Genomic DNA, 24,581 nt, shown 5'->3' with positions numbered 1-24,581 from the left:
ACATGAGGCTGATGTACGGGTGCGTGCTCACTGTTACTACACCTCAGAGGTACGTGGGCGGCGACACCGGATCCATCATGCTGACTAGGACTGTGCAGAGCTGGGACCTTCCCGCCGATGTGGACATGGAAGATGCATGGTATGATTTACCCCGCAACGCGGTGCACGGGGACTCCAAGGAGGTTCACCTGGACATATGCATTACCAAGTTAAATGTTGATCATTAGTCTTCACTCAATGAAATCCGCTGTCTAAGCATGTGGAGACTTCCATGCATGATCTTGCTCTATTGGAGTATCGCGCATGAATAAAAGTGTATCCATTTATGGTTTAGTCTAGAATCTTCCATGTATGAATTTTTACTACAGTACTGGTGAAAGACTTACGATGAACCATTCCTTACATCTCCTCTATCCCCTTCCAAGCCATCCTGATTTCATCCCTCCCTCTAGGTGTATAAGGGCATGGTTAATACTTAATAGTATAGCCAACTATTGACTATAAGAAAGTGCCATGTCATCTGTAGCCAACATGTATAACAACTGATACTCAAAAACTAATTCTTAAAGATCATTTCTTGCAAAGCACAATAAGTGTTATTTCTTCACAAGTTTTGGATTCAAGTTGAATAGTTGAACGCTTTTGTTTGCAAAAGATACCTTTTTATCTATTTCACCCGGTTGTTTGTGAGCTCTAGAGATGAAATAATATCCGAAGAAACCTATCGATACGCGTTACACATGAGATGACCCCCACATCCTTTGTCAAAATAAACAACTCCCCGATCAATGCATTTCACTCTTCCATGCAACGCACGGGGACCTTACTATAGATTAGTACGACCAAAAATTGAACTAACATTATATATAGTACGATAAATGCTGATGCATGTCAAACAAAATTATATCATTGAAAACTATGTTCAAATACGAATCCAATGATATAGTTTTTGTTGACATGCACTAACATTTTTTCAGTTAAATCTTCAGTCAAATTCAATGGGGGACTAATAAACCACGACCGATGTAGTAAAAGTGTAGAGGGCGGCGCTGCACGGGAGTCTCACTCCGCTTGTGGCGCGGCAGTAAAGCAGTCATATCACAAAACCCAACCACTGCCAGTAATAAGTGGCCTAGTAAAATAAACAGACAAGCAACCATCACATCCCTCCGTCTTTTTTGCATTTCATCTCTCTGCATTTACTTTCTCCGGTTCATCTCGCACACTCGATCCCTGGCTACTACTCCTAGTATCCCTAGCTACTACTCCTAGGGTCAGTTCTTTTGGCAGCTTGAAAAATAAGCCGTCTCTTCCCCAGCTTTTCCCATAAGACTAGTCATAGTGGAGAGTAACATTAAGGCGCCTCACTCATTTATTTGGGCTTCTAAACTACTAGTACTACTAGTACCCCCTTCATTTTTATATACAAGGCCACAAACTCAAATTACAGGTGCCAAGATAAAAATCAATGTGTGCTTTACAAGTCAATTTATTTTCTTGTTTACCGGGTTAATTAATAGGGTGCATGCACATTAGAAGAAATTGAGTGGCTATGAGAGAGGAAGTAGATGAGTTTGTCATTATCATACACTACTTGCATGCTAGTAATTAAGCCATGGGTTACTAGTACGAGGAAACATCATTAATATTTGTCTCGATTACTGTTGGTGGCCTTGTATAGATGCAAAATGTATTTTTTATAGTGGCCTTGTATACAAAAATGGAGGGAGTACCTCCATCCTAGTTTATTCGTCACCATTGTAATTTGTGGTAAATTTTGACCAAAGATTTAACTGATAAAATGTTAGTGCATGTGATATCACAAACATTTCATTAGTTAAATTTATGATCAAAATTTGACACAGATTACAATGGGGACCAATAAACCAGGACGGAGCTAGTAGTAAAGGAATTACTACTAATCTAGAAGCCTAAACGAAGTGGCTCCTGGTACTCCTACTAGTAGTACTAGTACTCAAGTTGGAATTCCAATTGCACGGCACAACTTGTTAGGCAAAAAATTCGATACATGGTGTAGGAAGCGCTTTGGGAATTTGCATGCCTTTCCGACCTGTGACATACTCCATACAAAGTACGACAGAGAAATAACCACAGAGAAGGAAGCTAAAAGTAAAATATCAAACAAGCATTTTTGCATTTGTTTTGCATTGAATCGTTTGACAAGCTTGACTAGTGCTGTTTTTCTACTTTTACAAAAACCGCATCATAATGTTAAAACGCGCATTTGCCCGTACATAAGTAATAGTAGTACTCCCTCCGTCTAGGTGTATAAAGTCTTCCCTCCTACTTGGTCACGGTGCACAACCAAAGACGACTTATTCACCTTGACGGAGGGAGTAGCACAGTATGCAAGCATATATAGAGAGAGACGTGTAGTGCGATAGTATATAGTACTAAAGTTTGTGTTGTATGCACCTACTTACAAAATGCGTACGGATACACAAGGTTTCCAAACTTTCCCTCTTACATACTTAATTAAGGACGCTAATAATTCCCGAACATTCGGGATTTATCATTTGCGTCCCAAAACTAATGAGATCACCTTACGAAACTAAATTATACTCCCTACTAAAAGCCACGGCACTCGCAGGAGCAATTGCGGCGCGCCACGAGTGCCCTGGTGCACGGCCGTTTCCCAGCGCGCCGACACAATGCCTCTTCCTCAGCCTTGCAATTCACGAGGTGCTGATTGGCGGCTTGCCGGCGAGCGAGCGCGATCTCACCAGTGTGGTGATCTGGCGCCAGCAGGTACTCCTCCTCGCTAGAAGCGTGCACCCGGTCCACATACTGCCAAGCGTAGATGAGGCGCTTGGGCCCGACTGCACTCAGGGCTTTGGCACGGGCATCCTCTGCCACCCTCACGGCCCTTGCACGAGCCTTCTGCCAAAGAGCCAATTGCGTGACTCTCTCAGACACGACATAGAGCTTCCAGGCAGCTTGCCCCGCAGCGTGCTTCTCTTCCTTGGCCTTCCTCTCCGCCTCTATTTTGGCGTGCTCTGCCGGAGGCAAAGCCTCCCACATGGAGACATCCATTTCTTTCCAAAGCTCCTCAAGGCTGGGGGGCTCGGCGGGCGGCGCGGCGTTCTCCTCGTAGCGGGGAGCCGACACGTGTGTTAGTGAGATTGGGAACACCGATGCGTCCACCTCTACGCGTCGCGGCGAGGAGTGGAACACCGACGCGTCCTCCTCGACTAGTGGCGGCGAGGAACAGAACGGCAATGTGTGACCGTCCGGGCGGTGCAGCGAGGGGCGCTTAGGGCTTGGGAGGGGCGATGCCATGGTGGTCGACGTGAGAGGAAGGGGGAGGAGATAGCGATGAACGTGAGCATTCTTCCGAATGCCGTGGGAGGCGCGGTATTTATAGCGAGCAATGGCACACCTACGTAAGATATGGACTGAGCTGCATTGACTTAACTGCAGGTCCAGTTGCGTCACTGACATGTGAGGCAGACCCTTGTTGGGCCCATATGTCAGTGACCCAATGCACCTGCACTTAACTAACTAAAGCAGCGTCCCGGAATATATGTTGCGTGATTAATGTAACAGCTACGTGGGCATATTTGTTGGAGTAAATTACGGGGGAGGGAAGGGGTGGAAATATTGCTGGTCACGACGAATTGGATGAGCGTGGGGGGAGGAGAGTCATGCATGCAGATTTTTTTCGCATGGGGTGGAGTGGTGGGACCGCCAGAGGGAGAAGGAGAGTCTGGCAAGCATATTGTCTCCACACATGGAGAGGAAAAGATTTGGAGACGAACGGGCTTCCTGCAGGTATGGGGAACGGTGCATAATAAGTCATCTTGCATGTTGGGCTAGGTATAGTCTCAAGTCATTAAAAACATACACGCCCCACACATGTTCATATTTCAAGGTGCACTAAATTATTGCATGCGATGATTAAGGCTGGCCATAATGGTGGTATCTTAGCTGGTATCATGCACACAGGATAGCAAACATGCTGATGTGGCAAAGAATTAAAGAAGAGAGGGGGGTTAGAGTAACTAGTGTTCATGCATGCATTGGTAAACACATTTTTTGTGAAGAACGACAGCATTAGTTGAGTACTTTTGTAGACTTCAAAAACTATTCCACCGCCTCTACTATCTTGCTAAGAGTAGGTGAAAATTTTGAATCGAGCCCTTTAAACTAGAAGGGAGGTAGTAGTACTCTAATAGCTAACCTTGTTGTGATGACAAGATAGGACATGGCACGCACCTGGGCGGAGGAACTAGTCTGCATTGTGCACTTAAGTTTTGTTTGAAGTCAATGTACCTTTACTTTCACCAAACTTATAGAAAAGTGTATCAACATTCACAATGTCAAATCAATATTTTTATACTCATTATAAAACGTAGTTCTTATACTCATTATAATCAGTATTGTAGATATTGACATTTTAAGTATAAATTTGGTCAAACACTTTGCAAACGGTTGACGGGAGTAAAAAGGACTAGAGGGAGTATCATGCATGCGGAGTAGGAAAAAAAATTGCTCATTTATAGCCGGTCGAAGTCTCAAAGGGCGCGACCGCGCGAGGGAGGCGAAGGTCATGGGAGGCGCGACGGTTAATGGAATTAAGTGAAGTTACATCCACGCACCGGCATGGCGTGCGAACAAGCAGAAGCTATACCGTCAGGCCTATGATATGGGTCTAGTAGACATGACATCTAGTGGGTCCTGCATATTTCTCGAGAACTCTATGGGGGCTTGCTGCCGTTTATCCACCGGGCAAGCCAGCAACCCCATCCCATTCGCTTGCCCTACTCGTCCCCGTCTTCTACCTTACAACAGTTCGCTCCCAGTCGTCCCGTCCTTTCACATTAGTTCACTCCTAGTTTTTTTGCGGGGTACAATAGTTCAACTTCTCCTAACCCTCCTCCAAAATCCATGGCCTCCCCAAGTCTCCATGGTCGCCGCTGAGTACCAGGTTAGAGCCATCACCGGCGATGCGTTCATCATCATCTACACACGTGGATCCGCGACCATGAAAGCATGGCTTGCTCAATTCCTACGCATGTTCAACAGCTCAACGAATGGGTGGGTCGCTGGGCTAGATGTTGAGTACACCACAGTCCTGGAAAGAGAGAAGATTCTAAAGGAGGAAGAGAGGAAGAAGCCCGCCGTGATCCAGGTTTGCGTACATAACGTTTGCTTGGTCTACCACATATGCCATGCCGACGTTGAGTGCTAGGATTTTAAGAACTTCCTCAAGGAAAAAAGAGTGGAATTCGTTACTATAGACTTTAAGAACGATAGGGATGTCATGCATCGGATAGGTCTCATTGTAAGCCAGCCCTTCGATCTCCATAAGGCAATCCTGGTGTCCTCCTCTCAACCTTCAATGCTGACCCTGGCAGCAGCCATGATTGATCCTTCGTACGCTAAACTGAAGAAACCTCATCACGAGTTTCATCATGCATGGGAGTCAAAGACATTAGATGAAGATAACATCCTGTACGCAGCAATGGATGCCTACCTTTGTTTAAATATCTGCAAGGGTTGGATCAAGAAGCAGAGCCCAGTGTCTGGTTCAAGCAAAGAAGCGTCGGCGAAGAGGAAGAGGAAGAGGGCCGAGGACGAAGTCGAGGACGTGGACTCGGACTCCGAGTAGGTGGCAGTGCCGTCGCTCATGCTGGTTCTACTGTAGTGTCAAGCGGACTAGTTGCTTAGTTTGTTTTCAAGGGTGTGTTGTGCTGAGGACCCAGCAGAACTATGTTTATGTTCTTTCTGGTTATTTGAACTCTTTAGTACGTACAGTAGTACTAGTACTATGTCTTACTATTGTTCCTCCTGCAGTTGGTACTACTGATCGTATATTTGTGTTCCTACTGTACGTAATACGTTCGTACTAGTAGTATAATTTGGGTCAGTCGATTTGTGAAAGAAGTTCGACGGAGCAAAGGAAGAAGACGGCAGAAGAGGTGGAAGAAGCCCTTCTAGCCATCCATGTTGCATCAAACAGCTCACAAGAGTCGACTGACCCAAATTGCTACTTCAGATTGCAGGATCCATGTGGCATTCAAGGCCTTGAAGGTAGATTCTGCGTCCACACCCGGTTGGCGGGCTCGACGCGCGCGCGACCGGCTTTCGCCGCGACAGCCACCATGCGCGCCTCCTCCGTGCAGGCGGAGACGACAATGACACGCTAGTTCCTCCTCACCGGCGTGCTAGAGCATGCGCTCGTCCTCCTCTTTGTACACTGCGTGCATAGACGCGGCTCCACCAGCTGCTCGCGTGCTTGGCAGCACGGCGGCATTGCGAGGAGGGACTGCAGACGACGTGAGCGGGCGAGCCTTCGGCTTCATGGCACAGGGATGGGGGTGACACAGTGGTGATGGGTGAGAAGTTGTTGGCCGGAGAAGGCGGGCGTCGGCATGCGCAACGGCGGCGGCGGCATATTGATGAGTGCACGTATGGGAGCTTACTTTAGTTTTATATAAGGTTGGTCAAACTTAAAAGAAAACCGTACTAGTACACATAAACATTAGACCTAAGTAGCGCTTTTATTAGTTAGTACCACAACCACGATACGGAATCCTGTGCAAGCGCGTGAACCGCGGCCGCGCGGTCGATCGAATGGTGCATCACCGTGTCACGCACGAAGGACATCCACCGAACCTTTTTGTGTGTGTGAAAAAAATCCCCGAACATTACTCAACTTTTTTTCCTGGAAAAGTTCTTGATGCCGCAATATTTCCATATATTTGAATTTAGCTCCAGTTCGTGTTTATTTGGATTTGGATGTTTTAGGTGCGCCCTAGTTTTTTTTAATACTGATTTTGTGTGTGTGACTGAGAGAGAACGTGTGTATGTGTCCATATGTGTGTTGTGGCGGAAGGGCAATGTGGAGACGGTGTGCGTGTGATACAGACATAGAGAGGTGTGAATGTGCAAATGATCATGCATGAGTGAGACATAGATAGATGCCGATACGTTGTGTATACATGAGAGAATGGTCTTCTAGTTTACTTGTGTGTGTGTGTGTGCGTGTGTGTGAGAGAGAGAGAGAGGAGCATCCGTAACACAACAACCATCTCTCTCGATTCGTCCGTCCCTCGCACGATCGCATTTAACACATGCATCAACGCGCACATTTTGACACCCTCACCCGGCCCCTGCCCACCTCCAGGCCCGCACAATCTCTTTGTGAATACCCATTTCTCTCCTTAGGTTTGTTTTCTCTCAATATCTAACACACACACACACACACTCCCTCGAGCACACAATTCATCCCCATCCAAGGTTATACGGTGACCACTCTCGCTTGTGCTTCTTTGCACCCCCAACATGCACAACACCTCAATCTTCAAAGAGGGAATCGAGGAGATCGAAGACGGCGACCACACCGCGCTAGAGAATGCGGGGCCATTTGGAAGCAGGATGATGTGACATCGGCTGACTGACTCCTCCCCCCAGCCTCTCTCTCTCTCTCGCACAAAATTACCAATCCCTCTCTCCCCCGCACAGAATTATCAATCCCTTAACCCACGAGATCCTTCCCCTCTCGTCCATGTTTTTCCAGCTCTCTCATCAAACATGTTGTCTCTTCTCCTTCCACATATACAGAATCCGGATGCACACGCATCTCATGTGTATTACATGTCTCCATCTTTCTCACAGACCTAACTTTTTCCTCTCTCTCTTCCTCTCTCGATCTCTCTCTCTATCTATCTGTTAGGTTTGTCTCCTACTCTCTCATCCACATACATACAATCTTTCCCGCCCTATCTACTCCATCTTTGCAAGCTCTCTCTGCATGTTTCATTCACACATTGGGATATGTTCAAAATGTTGCTTCTATAATGATTGATGTAGAGTTATGGTTGGTTTTGTTGCATCCTATAAAGTAATAACTATGAAATGCATTTAGATTCTCATTTGACTGGGATTATGTGAGTTTGAGCATGTTGTGAAGTACTATAGACCTTGTATACATCTTGGGATTCGACATTGATTGTAACTATTGAATTGTATAGACCATTACATTCGAAGTCAATAGCCTAATATATTTATTTCACAATTTCAACAAATGATTAGTTCACTACAAACTAAGAAAATAAATGTGTACTCCCTCCGTTTTTATTTAAGTTCGCGTATTAGCATTGGTCAAAGTCAAGTTTTGTAAACTCTCACAAAGCTTATAACAAAAAATATTAACATATATAATAACAAATAAATACCATTAGATTCATTATAGAATGTACTTTCACATCATACATATTTGTTATGGTAAATGTTTATATTTTCTACAAACTTGGTCAAACTTTAGGAAATTTGACTTCGGTCAAACCTAATATGCAAAGTTTACTACTACTACTCGCTAGTTGCTTAGCCGAATCACTCAACACGCCACATGGGGAGTTCAGTGTCACAAAATTTTGAGGTCGGCGGGAAAATCTCCCATGACCCTGATTCGAGTAGTGGGAAGTTACCATCATAGCCTTCGGAACAGGCCTACGGATGACGCTTGGTAGGGGGATGTTTTCATAACTTCGGGTTCACCCTACCCAGCCAACCCCACCCCGGCACCCAGAGTAGTACACCTGAATACTCCCCATTTTCTATCCCCATCGCAAAATAGACTTCTCCACGGCACCGCAGACTTCGTGCTCCTCCCCTTTACATCAGCACACTCATCCACCGCAGCGCATCTGCCTCATCGACGACCTCGTACACCACATTGGAGCCGGTCCACCGTCGTCGTTGTACATGGAGCCTCTTCCCCGGCATCGTCTTCCATGGTCTCGGATCTGCTTCCCGGAAGCCGACGCCAATCGCAGAAGCACCACCATCATGGACAATGAACTGACTCCCGTTGCCGACCATGACTCATAGAGGCCGCCGTGACCATAGTTCTCCTCCTTGATTGGTAATGTGTGTATTGAATCACTTAGCAGTACATGTGTAGTTCCAATTTTGTTCATATCTACCCTTCAAAATTCCTGGGTGCTATTGTTCCCGTAAAAGTAATTAGTTATAGCCTCCATTGTCCAACAGAATATCAGCTTGTAATTGTGTGTCGCTCCTGTATCACGCTATGCTTGGGTAGGTTTTTCATCTGCAACCAGTAGTGTGGCAAATGATGGAAAGGGTTTTAGTAGCAAGATGCATTTGTATGAGTAGTTTATCTTGTGGGAGAAAAGGATGAACAAGGGAAGGCCTTATTTGCAAATCTGGAGAGGGGTATGGGTATCTTTTTGCAAAATTCCCATTGTTTCCTTCCTATCTGTCAGATATAAATCAGACGGCCTATATTGCAGGATGGCAGGCACACCATCATCACCAACTCTGTCTTTTCATAAGAAAAAAGTATAGAGAAAAAAAAGTAGACAGTAGAGAAGTAGAGATAAATATTAAATATAAAATATAAAATAAATATACCAGTAGAGAAGAGAGTAGATATAGCAGAGACGTCGGGAAAGGGTCGCGCGTGCGGGGGAAAAAGCGGCCGCGTGTGCGCAATTTTTGACGTGCGGCGTCCGGCGCGCTTTATAAAATCCAATGCCCTCCCACCGCTCTGTGCCTTGCCACCGCTCTCTCCCCGCTCTTTCTCGCCTCGCCGCCACTGCGCCACCAAGCCGCTGCGTCACCAGGAAACTTGGGGCTACCGCGGCGTCCGCGCGCGCCCCTCCGGCGGCTTCTCCGTTGAGATCCGATTCCGCGGGATGCGCCTCGGCCTCGGCAATTTCGACACCGCCAACGAGGCCGCCCGCGTGTACGACGCGGCGGCGTGGTGCCTCCGGTGGCCTCACAGAACATTGAACTTCCCCAACATGCCGACACGGGAGTGGGCGCAGGAGCTCACGCCTCTGCCGCGGCTTAGCACCGACGATGATCGTCACGACAACCGGAAGCGGGAGCACCGTCTCGGCATCGCCGAGATGGACGAGGAAGCCATGGTGCTGTGGCGCCAACACTTCCCGCAGGACATCATCGACGAGCGCGAGTTCTGCGTGCAAAGGAGGGCGGAGAGGGATAAGAGGAGGGCAGAGCGAGCCCCCTATCGTGAGGACAAGCGTAGGCAAAAAGCGGACGCTCAATTCAATATGAGGCTAGGAGCAGCGTCGCCCTGGGAATCCGACGACGATCGGTATCTTCATGCCTACAATCAGACGTCAGAGGAGGACATCACCCAGGAGGAGTCGGACGACAAGGAGTAGTTGAATTATCTTTTTTTTTATCTATCTATGCTGAGAACTATCCTCTACTCTCTAGTCTCTACTCTCTATCTCTACTTCTTGATCTCAGCACTGTAAACACTTTTTTAAAGCGCCGCGCATTGCGATTCTGTTGGAGATGCTCTAACATGGCAGACGACTGCTTTAATGTTTCCCACAAGATGCACGAGTATTACTAGTAGTATTTTTTTCTTGCCATGTTGAGATTTTAAAACCATGAGTGCGGACATGTAGAGGAGCAATGAAGACCAAGCACGGGATATTGGGGACATCTTCAAAGAGCGTGGCAAGTTAAAGAGGAGCTGCACCGAACCTGTAAAACGAGCTTTGGTAAGTAACACCCTATCAATTACTTTTGTTTAGCCTCGCGTTCTTCGATGTGTATATGTTGTAGTTTCTGTTTCTCTTAAGCCTGGTGTTCTTCGATGTGTAATAAGAAGAGTCTTAATCGTCCTAATGCTTTCATTTTTAGCTTGATGTAGGAAGTGGGTGTTCTCACCTTGTAGTCTATTTTTATATTATTATTTTCCTTTTGAATTCACTTCTCCGAGTTCTGTTTATCTGGCTTCTACTATATGGATCTGGGTTGCTCTGAGTATTGATCTAAAAAAGAAGTAACTTCATGTCAGGACGAAGTTCCTGCGAGGAGGGAAGTATGGTCAACCTCGAGATCATGTTTCCAAAATGAGGCTGGATTACACACAAGGTGCCAGTTCCCTAATGATGCTAGATTGGACACAAGGTGCAAATTCCCAGATGATACTGAATTACACACAAGCCAGGTGGAGTCGTCAGTTGTTTGTGTCCTCGTGGCTCTAGTAAAGGCAGAAAGAAAGCATGCAGTAGCCCTTGAGAATGTAGCTGAGTTCCTGAAGAAGCGAAAAGAGCAATCAGATGCTCTCTTCACCCAAGACAAAGAAGAGATGGAAGAAGCCAGAAATAAGCTAGCAGAGGCAGAGCAGGCTAGGCGTCTCGTGCTATCTAAAACTGTTGTCAATACAAAATTTCCTTCATAATAGCTAGGTTCAAATGTTTATCCAGTCAGCATGCCTGTTGTGATGTCTATGCATCTACTGATGTGGCACAAAATATTTTGTTTCGGGTCATGTAATAACAGCAATTACTTTCCAAACAATAACAGACGAAGCATTGGACATGGTATAGTTCACGTGCAAGCCCGACATTCCAAGTTCAACTACCACATCAAACTCATGTTCACAGATATCTGCACATTCATACATAATGTCGACAACCATGATTCACTTCAAAGCCAAAACAAATGTGAGGAGAGTTATAAATAAAGAAAAACCTCTACTAGTTCCTGCTACTAGTGCGAGCACAACAAGTCAAGACCATGCGTAAATTAATTATGTTTTAGTCATTTTTTGTGTTCTAAAATGCATGCCGGCTCGCGGAAGGACGTGTTGCCGGCACACGCGCGGATTCAACAAAGGCAGGCGGGGCAGTCTTAAGCTGGTTGCACGCGGCGAGGAGGCGTGCTCAGCCGGGTCTGCAGCGAGTGGGGCCCTCTTGGCCGGCGCGCCGGTTCAATGTCTGCGCTATGAGAGGTCGCGTCCGTGTCAGAGCAATCACTCCCTCCAGTCCTTTTTTGTTTGGGTATAACAAAATCTCGTTTGCCATTCACATTTTACAAGTAAAATTCGTGGACAAACTTTGACCCAAAATACGATGGGGACTAGTAAACAAGAATGGAGGTAGTAGTTTTTTTTAATCAAAGAAGGGTTTCCCCTTTCGATTTTCATTACTGAAAACCAGCATCTAAATCTAAACCATAGTATTTTCCCTAGAACTACCAGGTTCAACATCTCGCAACATAAACCCATACAACCATACGCCAAGGAGGTACGTAGTACTATGAATTCCATTTTCGCTCCATACCAATTGTTCTAAAAACTACTTAGTACTTATAACGCGCCATTGAAAATCGGAACTCTTAACCCCGCTAAAATATGATATTTTAAATGTGCCTACTCGATCTGTGGCAACTGGCGAGCCACCGCGCTCCAAGTCGTTCACCTGTGGTCCCGACCATCAACTCCTACGGATCAAATTGTCACGCGAGCTGACTATTCCTACAAAGGTGCTCCACCACGTACCCGGTACCCGCGAATGCAGCAATCGTGCACCTAGGGCTTTAGGGTTTATTTATTAACGTCGCCTTTACGTAACACTCATGTGTGCGAGACAGCGAGAGGCCGACTGCGTGTGTGTGCCTCTTCTCTTCGTATATGTACTCCACTGTTTGTCTGGTGTCCAAAAAATCATAATAACTACTAGCAATGTGCCAATGCGTTGCCACACGATCAAAGTAGATTAATACATATTCACCGATTTGATAGAAAAAAATTCTAGTTTTGAAATACGTATATCACTAAAAATATGTTATGTTTCACTCAAAATATATTCCTTTGGCGGTTTTGATGAGATAAGGGAGGAATGTTGTTGGTTTCAAGATTTGAGAAGTGGTATATGTCAAATTTCTACTCTTACTAGCAAGATGCCCGTGCGTTGCATGGAACATCAAGATCTTGTGGGAGAAAAGGATGAACGAGGGAAGGCTTTATCTGCAAATGTGGTGAGGAGTGCGGGTAAATTGCCATATTTTCCTTCCTATCCGTCAGATATAAATCGGACGACCTACATTGCAGGATGGTAGTCCCACCATCATCACCACCTCTGTTTTTATCCCTACTCTTATAAAAATCATTGTCGATGATGATCATGTGCCTGCCATCCTGCAATATAGGCCGCCCAATCTATATTTGACGGATAGGAAGGAAACTATGGAAATTTTGCAAAAAGATACCCACAGTCCTCTCCACATTTGCAAATAAGGCCTTCCCTCGTTCATCCTTTTCCCCCACAAGATAAACTACTCATACAAATGCATCTTGATGTTCCGTGCAATGCATGGGCATCTTGCTAGTTGTTGCAAAAAGCCCATGTGTGTGTGAGAGAGAGGGAGAGTGGAGGAGGATGGAGTGTGTGTGACAAAGACACAAGGAGTGTGTGTGCGATAGGTATCAGCTTAAAATGAGGCGATAGTGTGTGTGTGCACGATCAAGAGGGCGTGTCTCAAGAAGGGAAGAAAAATCTACATAGATACAAGGAGCGGGAGAGAGACATGTATGCGATAGTGGAAGCACGAGTGTGCGGGTGTATAAACCTATCTAGAGGCTAGTCGATAAAGGTTTGTGAGAGAAATACGAGTCAGGGTGCGAAAGCGAGAGTTTTTTGTGTGAGAGGTAGAGACGGTAGTCGGGAAGGGGAGTGGAAGCGGGAGTTGTGTGTGTGTGTCTGTGAGAGAGAGAGGGGGTTGACTGATCGGTAAACAAATGAATAATGTCAGTCTGGGATGGAGACAAAAAGGAGACCGCAACAAATGTTGTGTCTACAGGAGAGAGAGAGAGAGAGAGAGTAATTTTAGTGGTATGAGTCATATGCAGAGACATATAGGGTGTGTGAGAGAATCCCATAGAGAGAAAGACAAAGTGAAAGACGAGTGGAGACTGTGTGTGTGGCGGTGAAAAAGAAAGCTTAGGTACCGAGTGATACCAGAGAACAGTAGAGACGTGAGAGATAATGAAAATCCTGTAATGTATAATGATAGGGAGAGTGTGACACTTCTCAAGGCAGACGTCGAGAGACCATGTTTGCGAGGATAGGAGAAACATGAAGTGAGTGTGCGGGTGAGCTGGAGAAAAGAGAGTGATAGCTACATGAAGGAGCATGCATGCAAGAGATATGGGCGTGAAAGGAGTGAACATAAAAGGGATTCAAATATTTGAATTCGAGATGATGATACATGTAATCCATACTCAAACCAAAATTGATCTATCAAACATGCATACTCATATGAATTCACGCACATCTATGTTATTTAATATGTAGATATTACTGATCTATACATTTTAGTAGAACATAATTTGGTTAATTTTTTTTGAATTCAACCTTAAGATTTTGAGATCATTGTATTTGTAAATCATATTATACATATAAAGGAGCAGAATTCTTTGTTGTGCTTTTGAAAGTATATATAAAAAATGATGTATATAGAATTTAATTCCAAATGAAAATGGATCCCGCCCGAAAAAAATAGAATACAAACGGGATTCGAATTGAGTTGGCATGGTAAACATGCACTCTGCAAAATTTGAACGAAGCGGGGCAAGTCACAGTAACCGCCCGAAACCAAAATCTGCGAGATGGAAATTACTACTTCCTATCCCTGTCACGCAAAGCCTATCTGCTGGATTTCTATAGGTTTTGATAGGGGTAGGTTTGTAATTTCACCCAAACGTGACGTAACCGCCTCTCACCCGGATTCATACACGGTGGGCGCCAAAACACAGTGCGTCCTCGGCCGAAATCGACTCCCTCCCCGATTCATATTCATACATGATGTGCGCCAAAAATAAACTCTCGTTGGCAAATATTTGGTGTATGCGAGATTACCGTCCTATCCCCAACCGACTAATATTGTTGTGATGTAGGAAATTTGAAACGGGGGCTAAGTTTGTAAATTTCCTCGCATTTGAGACAAGCGCGCCTTGAATACATGGTTCCCCCTTCCTCTCTACCTCCCTTTTCCCCATTTGTACTCCGTGGGCGCCAAAACACCCTCTCCACCCCACCCTCCTCCGTCCGCCGCCGTCCGCCACCCCATCCACCGCCGTCCTCCTCCACCATGCCGGAGCTGATACCCCGACGCCGCCGTCCATTACAAGAGATCGACCTCTCTCATCCACGGCTTCAGACCGGGATCCTTGCATCCCGTCCTCTTGCTTCATCCCTGCTGTCGTGCACCTTGCCGGCGCCGCTCCTACGACTGTCTCGTACACCGCGCACCACCGCCACCGTCTAACCTCCTAGATCTGCTTCCGCGCTGCCGACAGCCATCGCTACCGCAGCAACATCAAATTCTCAGCAGATGCATACACGGCGCCGCACCAGAGGCGGTACTCTTTCGTATCTACTCAACTTATTTATTGCAGCAAGAAAATAGATCGCCACTGCTTTACTCTGATTTCTTGTCTTGGTTGCGAAGTTGCCTTTGTCCGGTTTGCACCTTCAGATCCGCCATGGCACGCTCAACACTATACTCCCAATGCTTATGTTTTCCCCTTATATATTCCACACTAGTTAAATCATAGTAGACTAAATTTCAAAATTGGGTCAGTTGATTTTTCAGAGATCGCCGGAGTTCGCCGGTGTAAACGAAGGGGCTCGGGTGGTTGTGGGGCCTCGCCGAATAAAGAAAACTCGATGCAGGTGGGGGTTGGGGCGGGGGTGGTGGTGGGGTGGCGGAGGAACACAGGCAGTGGTGGCCGGTGGTCCGGCCGGCGGCCCATGCGGTGTTCTGTATGGGAAGAATCAGAGATGAGGAAGAAGAAGGGTTAGGAGACGTAGGATCTTCATCCAACCACCTGAAATGGTCAAGAGACAGCTGGGAGTTGCATTCTTAATGCGCTCTGGTTCATCATGTGTGGGCACTGCGCAACCAACATTTTATTATCCAAAATCTGCTTGCTCTTCTTTACCATGTTCCTCTTCCATTCTTTTTTAATATGTACTCTCTCCGTTCCTAAATACAAGTCTTTGTATAGATTCCACCATGGACTACATATGGAGCAAAATGAGTGAATCTACACTCTAAAATGTATCTGGATACATCTGTATGTGATCCATAGTGGAAATCTCTACCAAGACTTATATTTTGGAACGGAGGTAGTATGATAGTAGTACAGTATGTTCCTTGTACTGAAGATGAGCACGGACATTTGCAGTGTAGAGGTCTATACGGTTAGTTGTGATGGACACTTTGAGCCTCTTTGATTCGTAGGATTTTGTAAACATAGGAATATGATTTGTAGTGGCCTGCCCACTTGAATCCTATAAGAATAGCAAGGAAATGCGGGGAGCTGTGTCGCCTTTGAGAGTTACACTAATATTAACAGTACCGCACCTTCAGTTGAAGAGGACTGGTATCTTAAGCCTTTCTAGCCGTTGATACGTCTCCGTCGTATCTATAATTTTTGATTGTTCCATGTGAATATTATTCAACTTTCATATACTTTTGGCAACTTTTTATACTATTTTTGGGACTAACATATTGATCCAGTGCCCAGTGCCAGTTCATGTTTGTTGCATGTTTTATATTTTGCAAGAAACCCATATCAAACGGAATCCAAATGGGATAAAAATGGAAGGAGAATATTTTTGGAATATTTGGGATTTTCCGGAGGAAGAATCAACGTGAAACGGTGTCCGAGGTGGCCACGAGACAGGGGGGCACGCCCTCCCCCTGGGCGCGCCTGGCACCCTCGTGGGCCACCCGTAAGGCGGTTAATGCCCTTCTTTTTCCGCAAGAAAGCTAATTTTATGAGAAAAAACTGGGCGAAAGATTCACCCCAATCGGAGTTACGGATCTCCGAATATAAAAGAAACGGTGAAGGGGCAGAATCAGAGAACGCAGAAACAGAGAGAAACAGAGAAATAGATCCAATCTCGGAGGGGCTCTCGCCCCTCCCACGCCATGGGAGCCAAGGACCAGAGGGGAAACCCTTCTCCCATCTAGGGAGAAGGTCAAGGAAGAAGAAGAAGAAGGGGGCTCTCTCCCCCTTGCTTCCGGTGGCGCCAGAACACCGCCGGGGGCCATCATCATCACCGCGATCTTCACCAACACCGCCGTCATCTTCACCAACATCTCCATCACCTTCCCCCATCTATATTCACTGGTCCACTCTCCCGCAACCCGCTGTACCCTCTACTTGAACATGGTGCTTTATACTTCATATTATTATCCAATGATGTGTTGCTATCCTATGATGTCTGAGTAGATTTTCGTTGTCCTACCGGTGATTGATGAATTGCTATGATTGGTTTAATTTACTTGTGGTTATGTTGCTACCCTATTGTGCCCTCCGTGTCGCGCAAGCGTGAGGGATTCCCTCTGTAGAGTGTTGCAATACGTTCATGATTCGCTTATAGTGGGTTGCTTGAGTGACAGAAGCATAAACCCGAGTAAGGGGGTTGTGGCGTATGGGATAAAGGGGACTTGATGCTTTAATGCTATGGTTGGGTTTTACCTTAATGATCTTTAGTTGTTGTGTATGCTTGCTAGAGTTCCAATCATAAGTGCATATGATCCAAGAAGAGAAAGTATGTTAGCTTATGCCTCTCCCACATAGAACTTGCTATCGGTCTAGTAAACTAGTCAATTGCTTAGGGACAATTTCACAACTCCTACCACCACTTTTCCACACTCGCTATATTTACTTTATTGCATCTTTATCTAAACAGCCCCTACTTTTTATTTACGTGTTCTTTACTATCTTGCAAACCTATCCAACAACACCTACAAAGTACTTCTAGTTTCATACTTGTTCTAGGTAAAGCGAACGTCAAGCATGCATAGAGTCGTATCAGTGGCCGATAGGACTTGAGAGAGTATTTGTTCTACCTTTTGCTCCTCATTGGGTTCGACACTCTTACTTATCGAAAGAGGCTACAACTATCACGTATACTTGCGGGTCATCAGCCGTACCGGTAGTACTAGCACATATATTCCAACAAGTTCCACTTTGCTGATTTTACTCTGATGCTTACGGTTTTCCCCGTTATATCTACACTATGATCTGTGTAGCTGCTTTGTGTCGCACTAGCACCAGTCCACTCTTGAAGCTAAACACTGCAAGGACTTGCAAAATTGGCACCAAGGCGTTGACTGCCATTCTGGATGCAATGAAACTCATACGCTCCCCACCTGTTGATTCTTGTTCAGAATATGATCCTAATGACTATTCTAACCTCGAGGAGTCAAAGGCAGATGGCCTGTCCTGTTCACCCATCAAGGTGCATGTTCTAATTTGGCAAGGTTTTATTGATTGCGGTATCTTGCATATGTTGTCTTGCATTTCTTCTACTTTGTTGCACCGCCATCTGCTTAGTTTACTCATCATATATGTCGAGATGCCATGCCCATCCATTATCAATACATATTCCTTCTGTCATCATACCATGTTTTTTCACTCAAATGTTGTTCTTGTGCATCAGACATCAAAAAGGAAGAGGGTGATTGCCGAACCTGAAGGAGCACCAGCAAAGTCCTTGAAAAACATGGTGGTGCCGGAGAAATCAGACAGCACCCCACTTATATTGGCTGTACAACCAGTGACACAAAACGTAGGACCGACTCCAGCAGACTGTACCCATACTTCACTGGCCACACCACTAGCCCCACCACACAGGACCTGCACTCCAGCAAAGGTATACCGATTTCATTTGCCATAGCACCAGCCGTACCACAGAAAAATCCCACTCCAGCAAAAAGTACAGCAAGTCCATCGGCTGAAGACCTATCCCAACTGCAGAGACAGCCAATTCCTGCAGATTGGAACACCATTCCATTTATTCCCAGTTTAAAAGACAATGCTTTCAATGTTGTTAGGGACTATGTGCATATATTCCCATCATGGGAAGATTATAGTGAAGACAAACACCATTTTCACATATTCCTGTCCAACTTACATGTAAGTGCTATTATTCATGGTTATTATTTTCCTGTTTTCTGCTGATTGAACACATCAATGATTTACATTACTTTGTTGTAACTAGGCGAGGGTCAATCTGGATAGTCATGACGAGCAAAGCTTGCTTGTGCTTTTCAAGGAAGCATTGCAGCAGTATCGGTGTTACCTGAGGAAATCACACTTTGATGGCAAGTCTATAAACGAATTTCCGGTGAAGTCTCCTGTGCTAAATTTAGAAGACATTGAATGGAAAAACCTTGTTATGCACTGGTCTCATTCCCAGGATGAGGTACTGTCTATGAAATCACATGACAATTTGAACTTCTACTTTTCCGCATGTGCCTTATGGATCTTTTTGCAGGAAATCTGCTCGAAGAAGAATTCCGGTTTGAAAAGAACGACATGATATCACAAATATGTTGCCCGCTGATTTGCTCTTGTTAGTACCTGTTGTCCTGTATCATTGTACTTGCATACATACCTGGTTCATTATGTGACAGCAGTATGCATGATAGCTTTCTTATCAATTGTTCGCTCCAAATTATCTGATCTGTATGAATGGTTACATTAGTGTAGAATATATCCAATGCCAATGAATTTTTTTAGCTCTGCATTGTTCTTGTAAGTACATGTTGTCCTTTATCAATGTACTAATATTTACTGGTAGTTGTTCATGTACCATCACTCTACAGCTTATTTTTCTTTGCCCTCCACTTTCTACACACCAGATCTATATTTACTCTTGCCATAAGGTTGGTACTGAAGAAGTTTAGTTGTGCATTGCTCTTGGCTGTACCTTTTGCCTGTATCGCTACACTTACATTTATACCTACTTGGTTATGTAGCATCACTCTTCATCTTATCTTAAATATTCTCCATTTTTTTGTATATTATCACATCTATATTTACTCTTAACAAAATGTAGAATAAAGGCAATGCTTATGAAGAAGATTATGTGGTAAACTTCTTGAATTGCCCCCCCCCCATCAGCATGGACAAGGGCTTTATAAAGCCTGTCTTCACCAATAATGTAAGTTTGTCCTTCTCAAGCCTTTAAACTTTGTTGTGTATATTTGGTTAGGCATGACTGCAACAGCTGTTTATTTTTGCTGTTTGCATCAAATTGCATGTTTAAAGTTTATTATGTAGTTAATAAACAAAAGTTTGTCCTTCTGAATTTAAGTTTTCAATTGTACAACCAAGTTCCTTCTTCATACCATGTAAATTAAACTATACAGAGCAAGTGGTCTTCTTTTGCACTGCATGTATGCTTCTGTACTTCATCCGTAATCTAGTGGTGTGGTGAACCTACCCACTACAGCACAATGTCATATTCTGCAATGTCTTAACTATGAACAATGTCATATCATTCTACTATTATTTAAACCATCTCTTTATTTGCCAATCTGAAATGGGATAAATTGACAGCACACTAACCATTGATACTTATGAGTTCTTGATCTGGAATCCAGTGGTGTCGTGAAGCTGCCAACTCCTTCACAATGTCATTTCCTGCCATGTCTTGACCTAAACAAAACCATATTGTGTTAATGCAATTTTAAACTGTGTCACTTTATTCGTCAGTAAGAAATGTGATGAATTGTCAGCACTGATACTTTTATGTGCAAAACCTGTCATCTGCCTGCTTGTTTATGTTTTAGAGTGGGGAAGATATAAGTGTTGAACAAGCGCAGTCTCATCAGCTTGCTCAGCTGCTTGCACTGCAGCTCCCCAGCATGGCTAACCTTTCTTGAACTCTATTGAAGTGCTGTCGGTTTTGTATATTATTTTGTCGGTGTGTTTATTTGCACTGGTGGCAATCTTTGATGCCCAGTGTATGTAATCTGATGTCTGCTTGTGCTTTATTATCATAGCGGCGAACTTTGATGCCCAGTGGATGTAATATGCTGTAATTTATTTATTGTATAGTCTAGGTTTTTTCTTATTCACGATGTTGCAGTTATTTTAGTGTATATATATCCTCTCTTCGCAGTAAACCGGCCAAACCGTAAAATTACGGTACATAATCGGGCCGTCATGCAATCATGATGTATGATCCGCATCATGGGCCCCATCACCTTGGTCCGTTAAAAGGCCAAAAGTAAACTGGCCCACTAGTAGATTCGGGCCTTTAATAGGCCGAGTAACCCCCGGCCATCTTTTCGCAAGAAAACTCAATGGGCTTTTAGGAGGCTGAGAAGTAGGTTGGGCCTGAAATGTGCCAAACAGCTCATGGGCCGGCAGCAGCCCGAAATGGACCCCGTCCCATGATTGTGCAAATCAAATCACGGGCTTTTAATATGCCAAAATTGTCTCTGTCCTTGTTTGGCCCAATTAGATATCGGCTGCGAGCAGGACGGATGCAAACCGGGCCGTAGTTAGGCCCAACTATATGACGGGCTTTTAACAGGCTGAAATTAATATAGGGCCAAAATGTTAAACGGGCCCTTAACAGACCGAAACTAATATCGGGCCGAATTACTAAATGGGCCTTTAGCAAGTGGGCCCAAAAGCATAGCGTCCAGTTGACGGGCCGAATCTGATATGGGCCATAATTTAGTCCAAAGCCTCTTAAAGGGCCGGACCTGATCTGGGCCGTAATTTGGCCCAGAAAGTGGTAGGCTTTTAACGGGCCGGATCTCATATGGGCCATTATTAGGCCCAGAACGTGGCAGGCCATTAATGGACCGGATCAAATATGGGACGGCATTTGGCCCAAAACATGACAGCCAATTAATGGGTCGGCCTACTAGGGTCCTCAAAATCTTGTGGGCCTACAGCTGGGCCGGCCCATTAATGTCGGCGAAATCTCATGGGCCTTTAGCTGGGCTGGCCCATTATGATCCGCAAGAATCTTGTGGGCCTTTCCTGGGCCGGCCCATTATGGCACACAAAAATCTTGTGGGCCTTTACCTGGGCCAGCGCATTATGGCCCGCAAAATCTTGTGGGCCTTTAGCTGGGCTGGCCCATTATGGTCTGCAAAATCTCGTGGGCCTTTAGCTAGGCCGGCCCATTATGGTCCGCAAAATCTTGTGGGCCTTTAGTTGGGCCGACCCATTTAAACTTGATGGGTCGGTCCACATGTCAACATATCATAGGCGCGTCTCGCCCATTGGATGAGTGACACCTATGCCAATGCGGAGCCGACACGTGTCTACTCTAGCCAATGATGATTTTACACGTGGAAAATCCCCATTGGTCGGGGCTGTTAACGGGTTATCGGATCCAAAACCCGACTCGATAGCTTAACGGCGTTCAGTTACGGTGGATGCCACGTGTCGGTCACCCTTGACGAAAGCACTTCTGTGACGCGCGATTTATCGTCATGGAAGTGGACACTTCCGTAATGATAATTTTGGTAATGTCATGGAACACTTCTACGACGGCACAGGTATGATTATCTTGATTCTGTCATAAAATCATCATGGATGTACATGCATGACAAAAAAACGCAACCTACTGTGACAAACACGTATCATCATGGAAGTGTATTTTTTTGTAGTGCTTGTATCTTCATAGCCCAACAGTCCGGCATATGCATATAGTCCGGCTATCCGAGTACCCCCTAATCCAGGATTCCCTCAGTGAGCATGGTCGTGTCACCCTCAGGAGTCAGCTCCTTCACCAAGGCGTTCACATGACCATCTACCCACTTGGCGAGCTTGTCTTGGGTGGCCACAGGCACGGGGACTAGCACGATGCTGAGGTCAAAATGGGAATCAAGGTTCAGAAGATTGCTGAAGATGCACGAGAGTGCGCGCCAGAGGAGGCCCCGGCTCCTCTCCTCAACAAGATGGCGAGCATCCGCGGCCCAGTCTTACACGCGGGTTACGATGTTGGTAAAGAAGTTGAGGTGGCTGGAGTAGTCACTCTCATGCAAGTGAGGAGCACTCTCATTGCAAACAACACTCAAGGCATTGTTGGCCCTAACGCGCAGGCTCTGGAGCATGGAGCCGTGCTCGTGTTCCAATGTCAGGTGGCGGCACTTTTCACTTGAAGCCTTCTCCAGGAAGGAGGTGGTACCTTCAAATTGCTTCTGAAGAGAGGATATCTCAGCACGAGCAGAATTCAGGGCAGATTCGGAAGAAACCAGGGCTTCTCAAGTAGCACTCTCACGCTGCTCCACAGACTGCAGCTCAGTCTTCAGGGCGGAGGTCCGGCCCTCAAGCTCGGCCTTGAGCAGCTCCAGATCCAGGCGGTGCCCCCCAGCCAACTCAGCACGCGCCTTCGCCACCCTCTCCTCCACCTCCAACTGGACCCAAGCTGACGGCGCCCTCAGCCACGGTAGCCTGTCGCTCCCTCACCTGCAGCCTCTCCAACGCCATGATGTTCTCTATGGTCTCCAACGTTAGATCTTCATGGCGCCTCAGGAGATACAACTCAGCAAGGTCCACCCCACCTGCTGAGGAGGCCAGAAGAGCGTGATGCTCCTTGATTTCGCGCTCAAGGGTCGTGTTTGAAGATACAAGATCCCGCTCTCGCTCCTCGGCCGCCTTGTGGCGGCAGGCGGCTGCCTCGGCCACTTCCATGGCGCGGGCGCAGGCCTCACGAGAGGTCGCGAGTGAGGCTACTGCGCGCGCTTTTGCTTCATCGTGCTGAAGCCTCCCAAGATTAATGGCAACCTTCAGCGGTTGCCACTCATGCTCCAGGCGGCGGTTCTCCTCCTCAATCCTGCTGTCGGCATTAGCAAGCTCCCCGCCGAGATGGATCATCGCATGCATCTGTAGGACCATGAAGTATGTCTAGAGAGGGGGTGATTAGACTACTTGACCAATTAAAAACTTAACCTTTTCCCAATTTTAGAGTTTGGCAGATTTTAGCAATCTTTGGACAAGTCAAGCAATCATCACACAATTCAAGCAAGCATGCAAAGAGTATATGAGCAGCGGAAATTAAAGCATGCAACTTGCAAGAAATTAAAGGGAAGGGTTTGGAGGATTCAAACGGAATTGGAGACACGGATGTTTTTGGCGTGGTTCCGATAGGTGGTGCTATCGTACATCCACGTTGATGGAGACTTCAACCCACGAAGGGTAACGGTTGCGCGAGTCCACGGAGGGCTCCACCCACGAAGGGTCCACGAAGAAGCAACCTTGTCTATCCCACCATGGTCGTCGCCCACGAAGGACTTGCCTCACTAGCAGTAGATCTTCATGAAGTAGGCGATCTCCTTGCCCTTACAAACTCCTTGGTTCAACTCCACAATCTTGTCGGAGGCTCCCAAGTGACACCTAGCCAATCTAGGAGACACCACTCTCCAAGAAGTAACAACTGGTGCGTTGATGATGAACTCCTTGCTCTTGTGCTTCAAATGATAGTCTCCCCAACACTCAACTCTCTCTCATGGGATTTGAATCTGGTGGAAAGAATATTTGAGTGGAAAGCAACTTGGGGAAGGCTAGAGATCAAGATTCATATGGTAGGAATGGAATATCTTGGCCTCAACACATGAGTAGGTGGTTCTCTCTCAAAAATGGTAAGTTGGAAGTGAAGGTTTGTTCTGATGGCTCTTTCCACGAATGAAGAGGAGGTGGAGGGGTATATATAGCCTCCACACAAAATTTAACCGTTACACACAATTTACCAAACTCGGTGGGACCGAATCAACAAACTCGGTCGGACCAATTTAGTAAACCTAGTGACCATTAGGGTTTTCGGTGGGACCGACATGCAACTCGGTAGGACCGATATGGTTAGGGTTAGGGCATAACGTAATCTCGGTAAGACCGATTACACAAACTCAGTGAGACCAATTTTGGTAATAAGGTTTCCAGAGAGTTGGTCAGGTAAACTCGGTGGGACCGATTCGCTCATTTTGGTGAGACCGAA

Source organism: Triticum dicoccoides, chromosome 5B (genome assembly GCF_002162155.2).
Source record: "Triticum dicoccoides isolate Atlit2015 ecotype Zavitan chromosome 5B, WEW_v2.0, whole genome shotgun sequence".
Taxonomy (NCBI): domain Eukaryota; kingdom Viridiplantae; phylum Streptophyta; class Magnoliopsida; order Poales; family Poaceae; genus Triticum; species Triticum dicoccoides.
The sequence above is the reverse complement of the archived record's forward strand: the minus strand, read 5'-3'. Positions refer to the sequence as shown.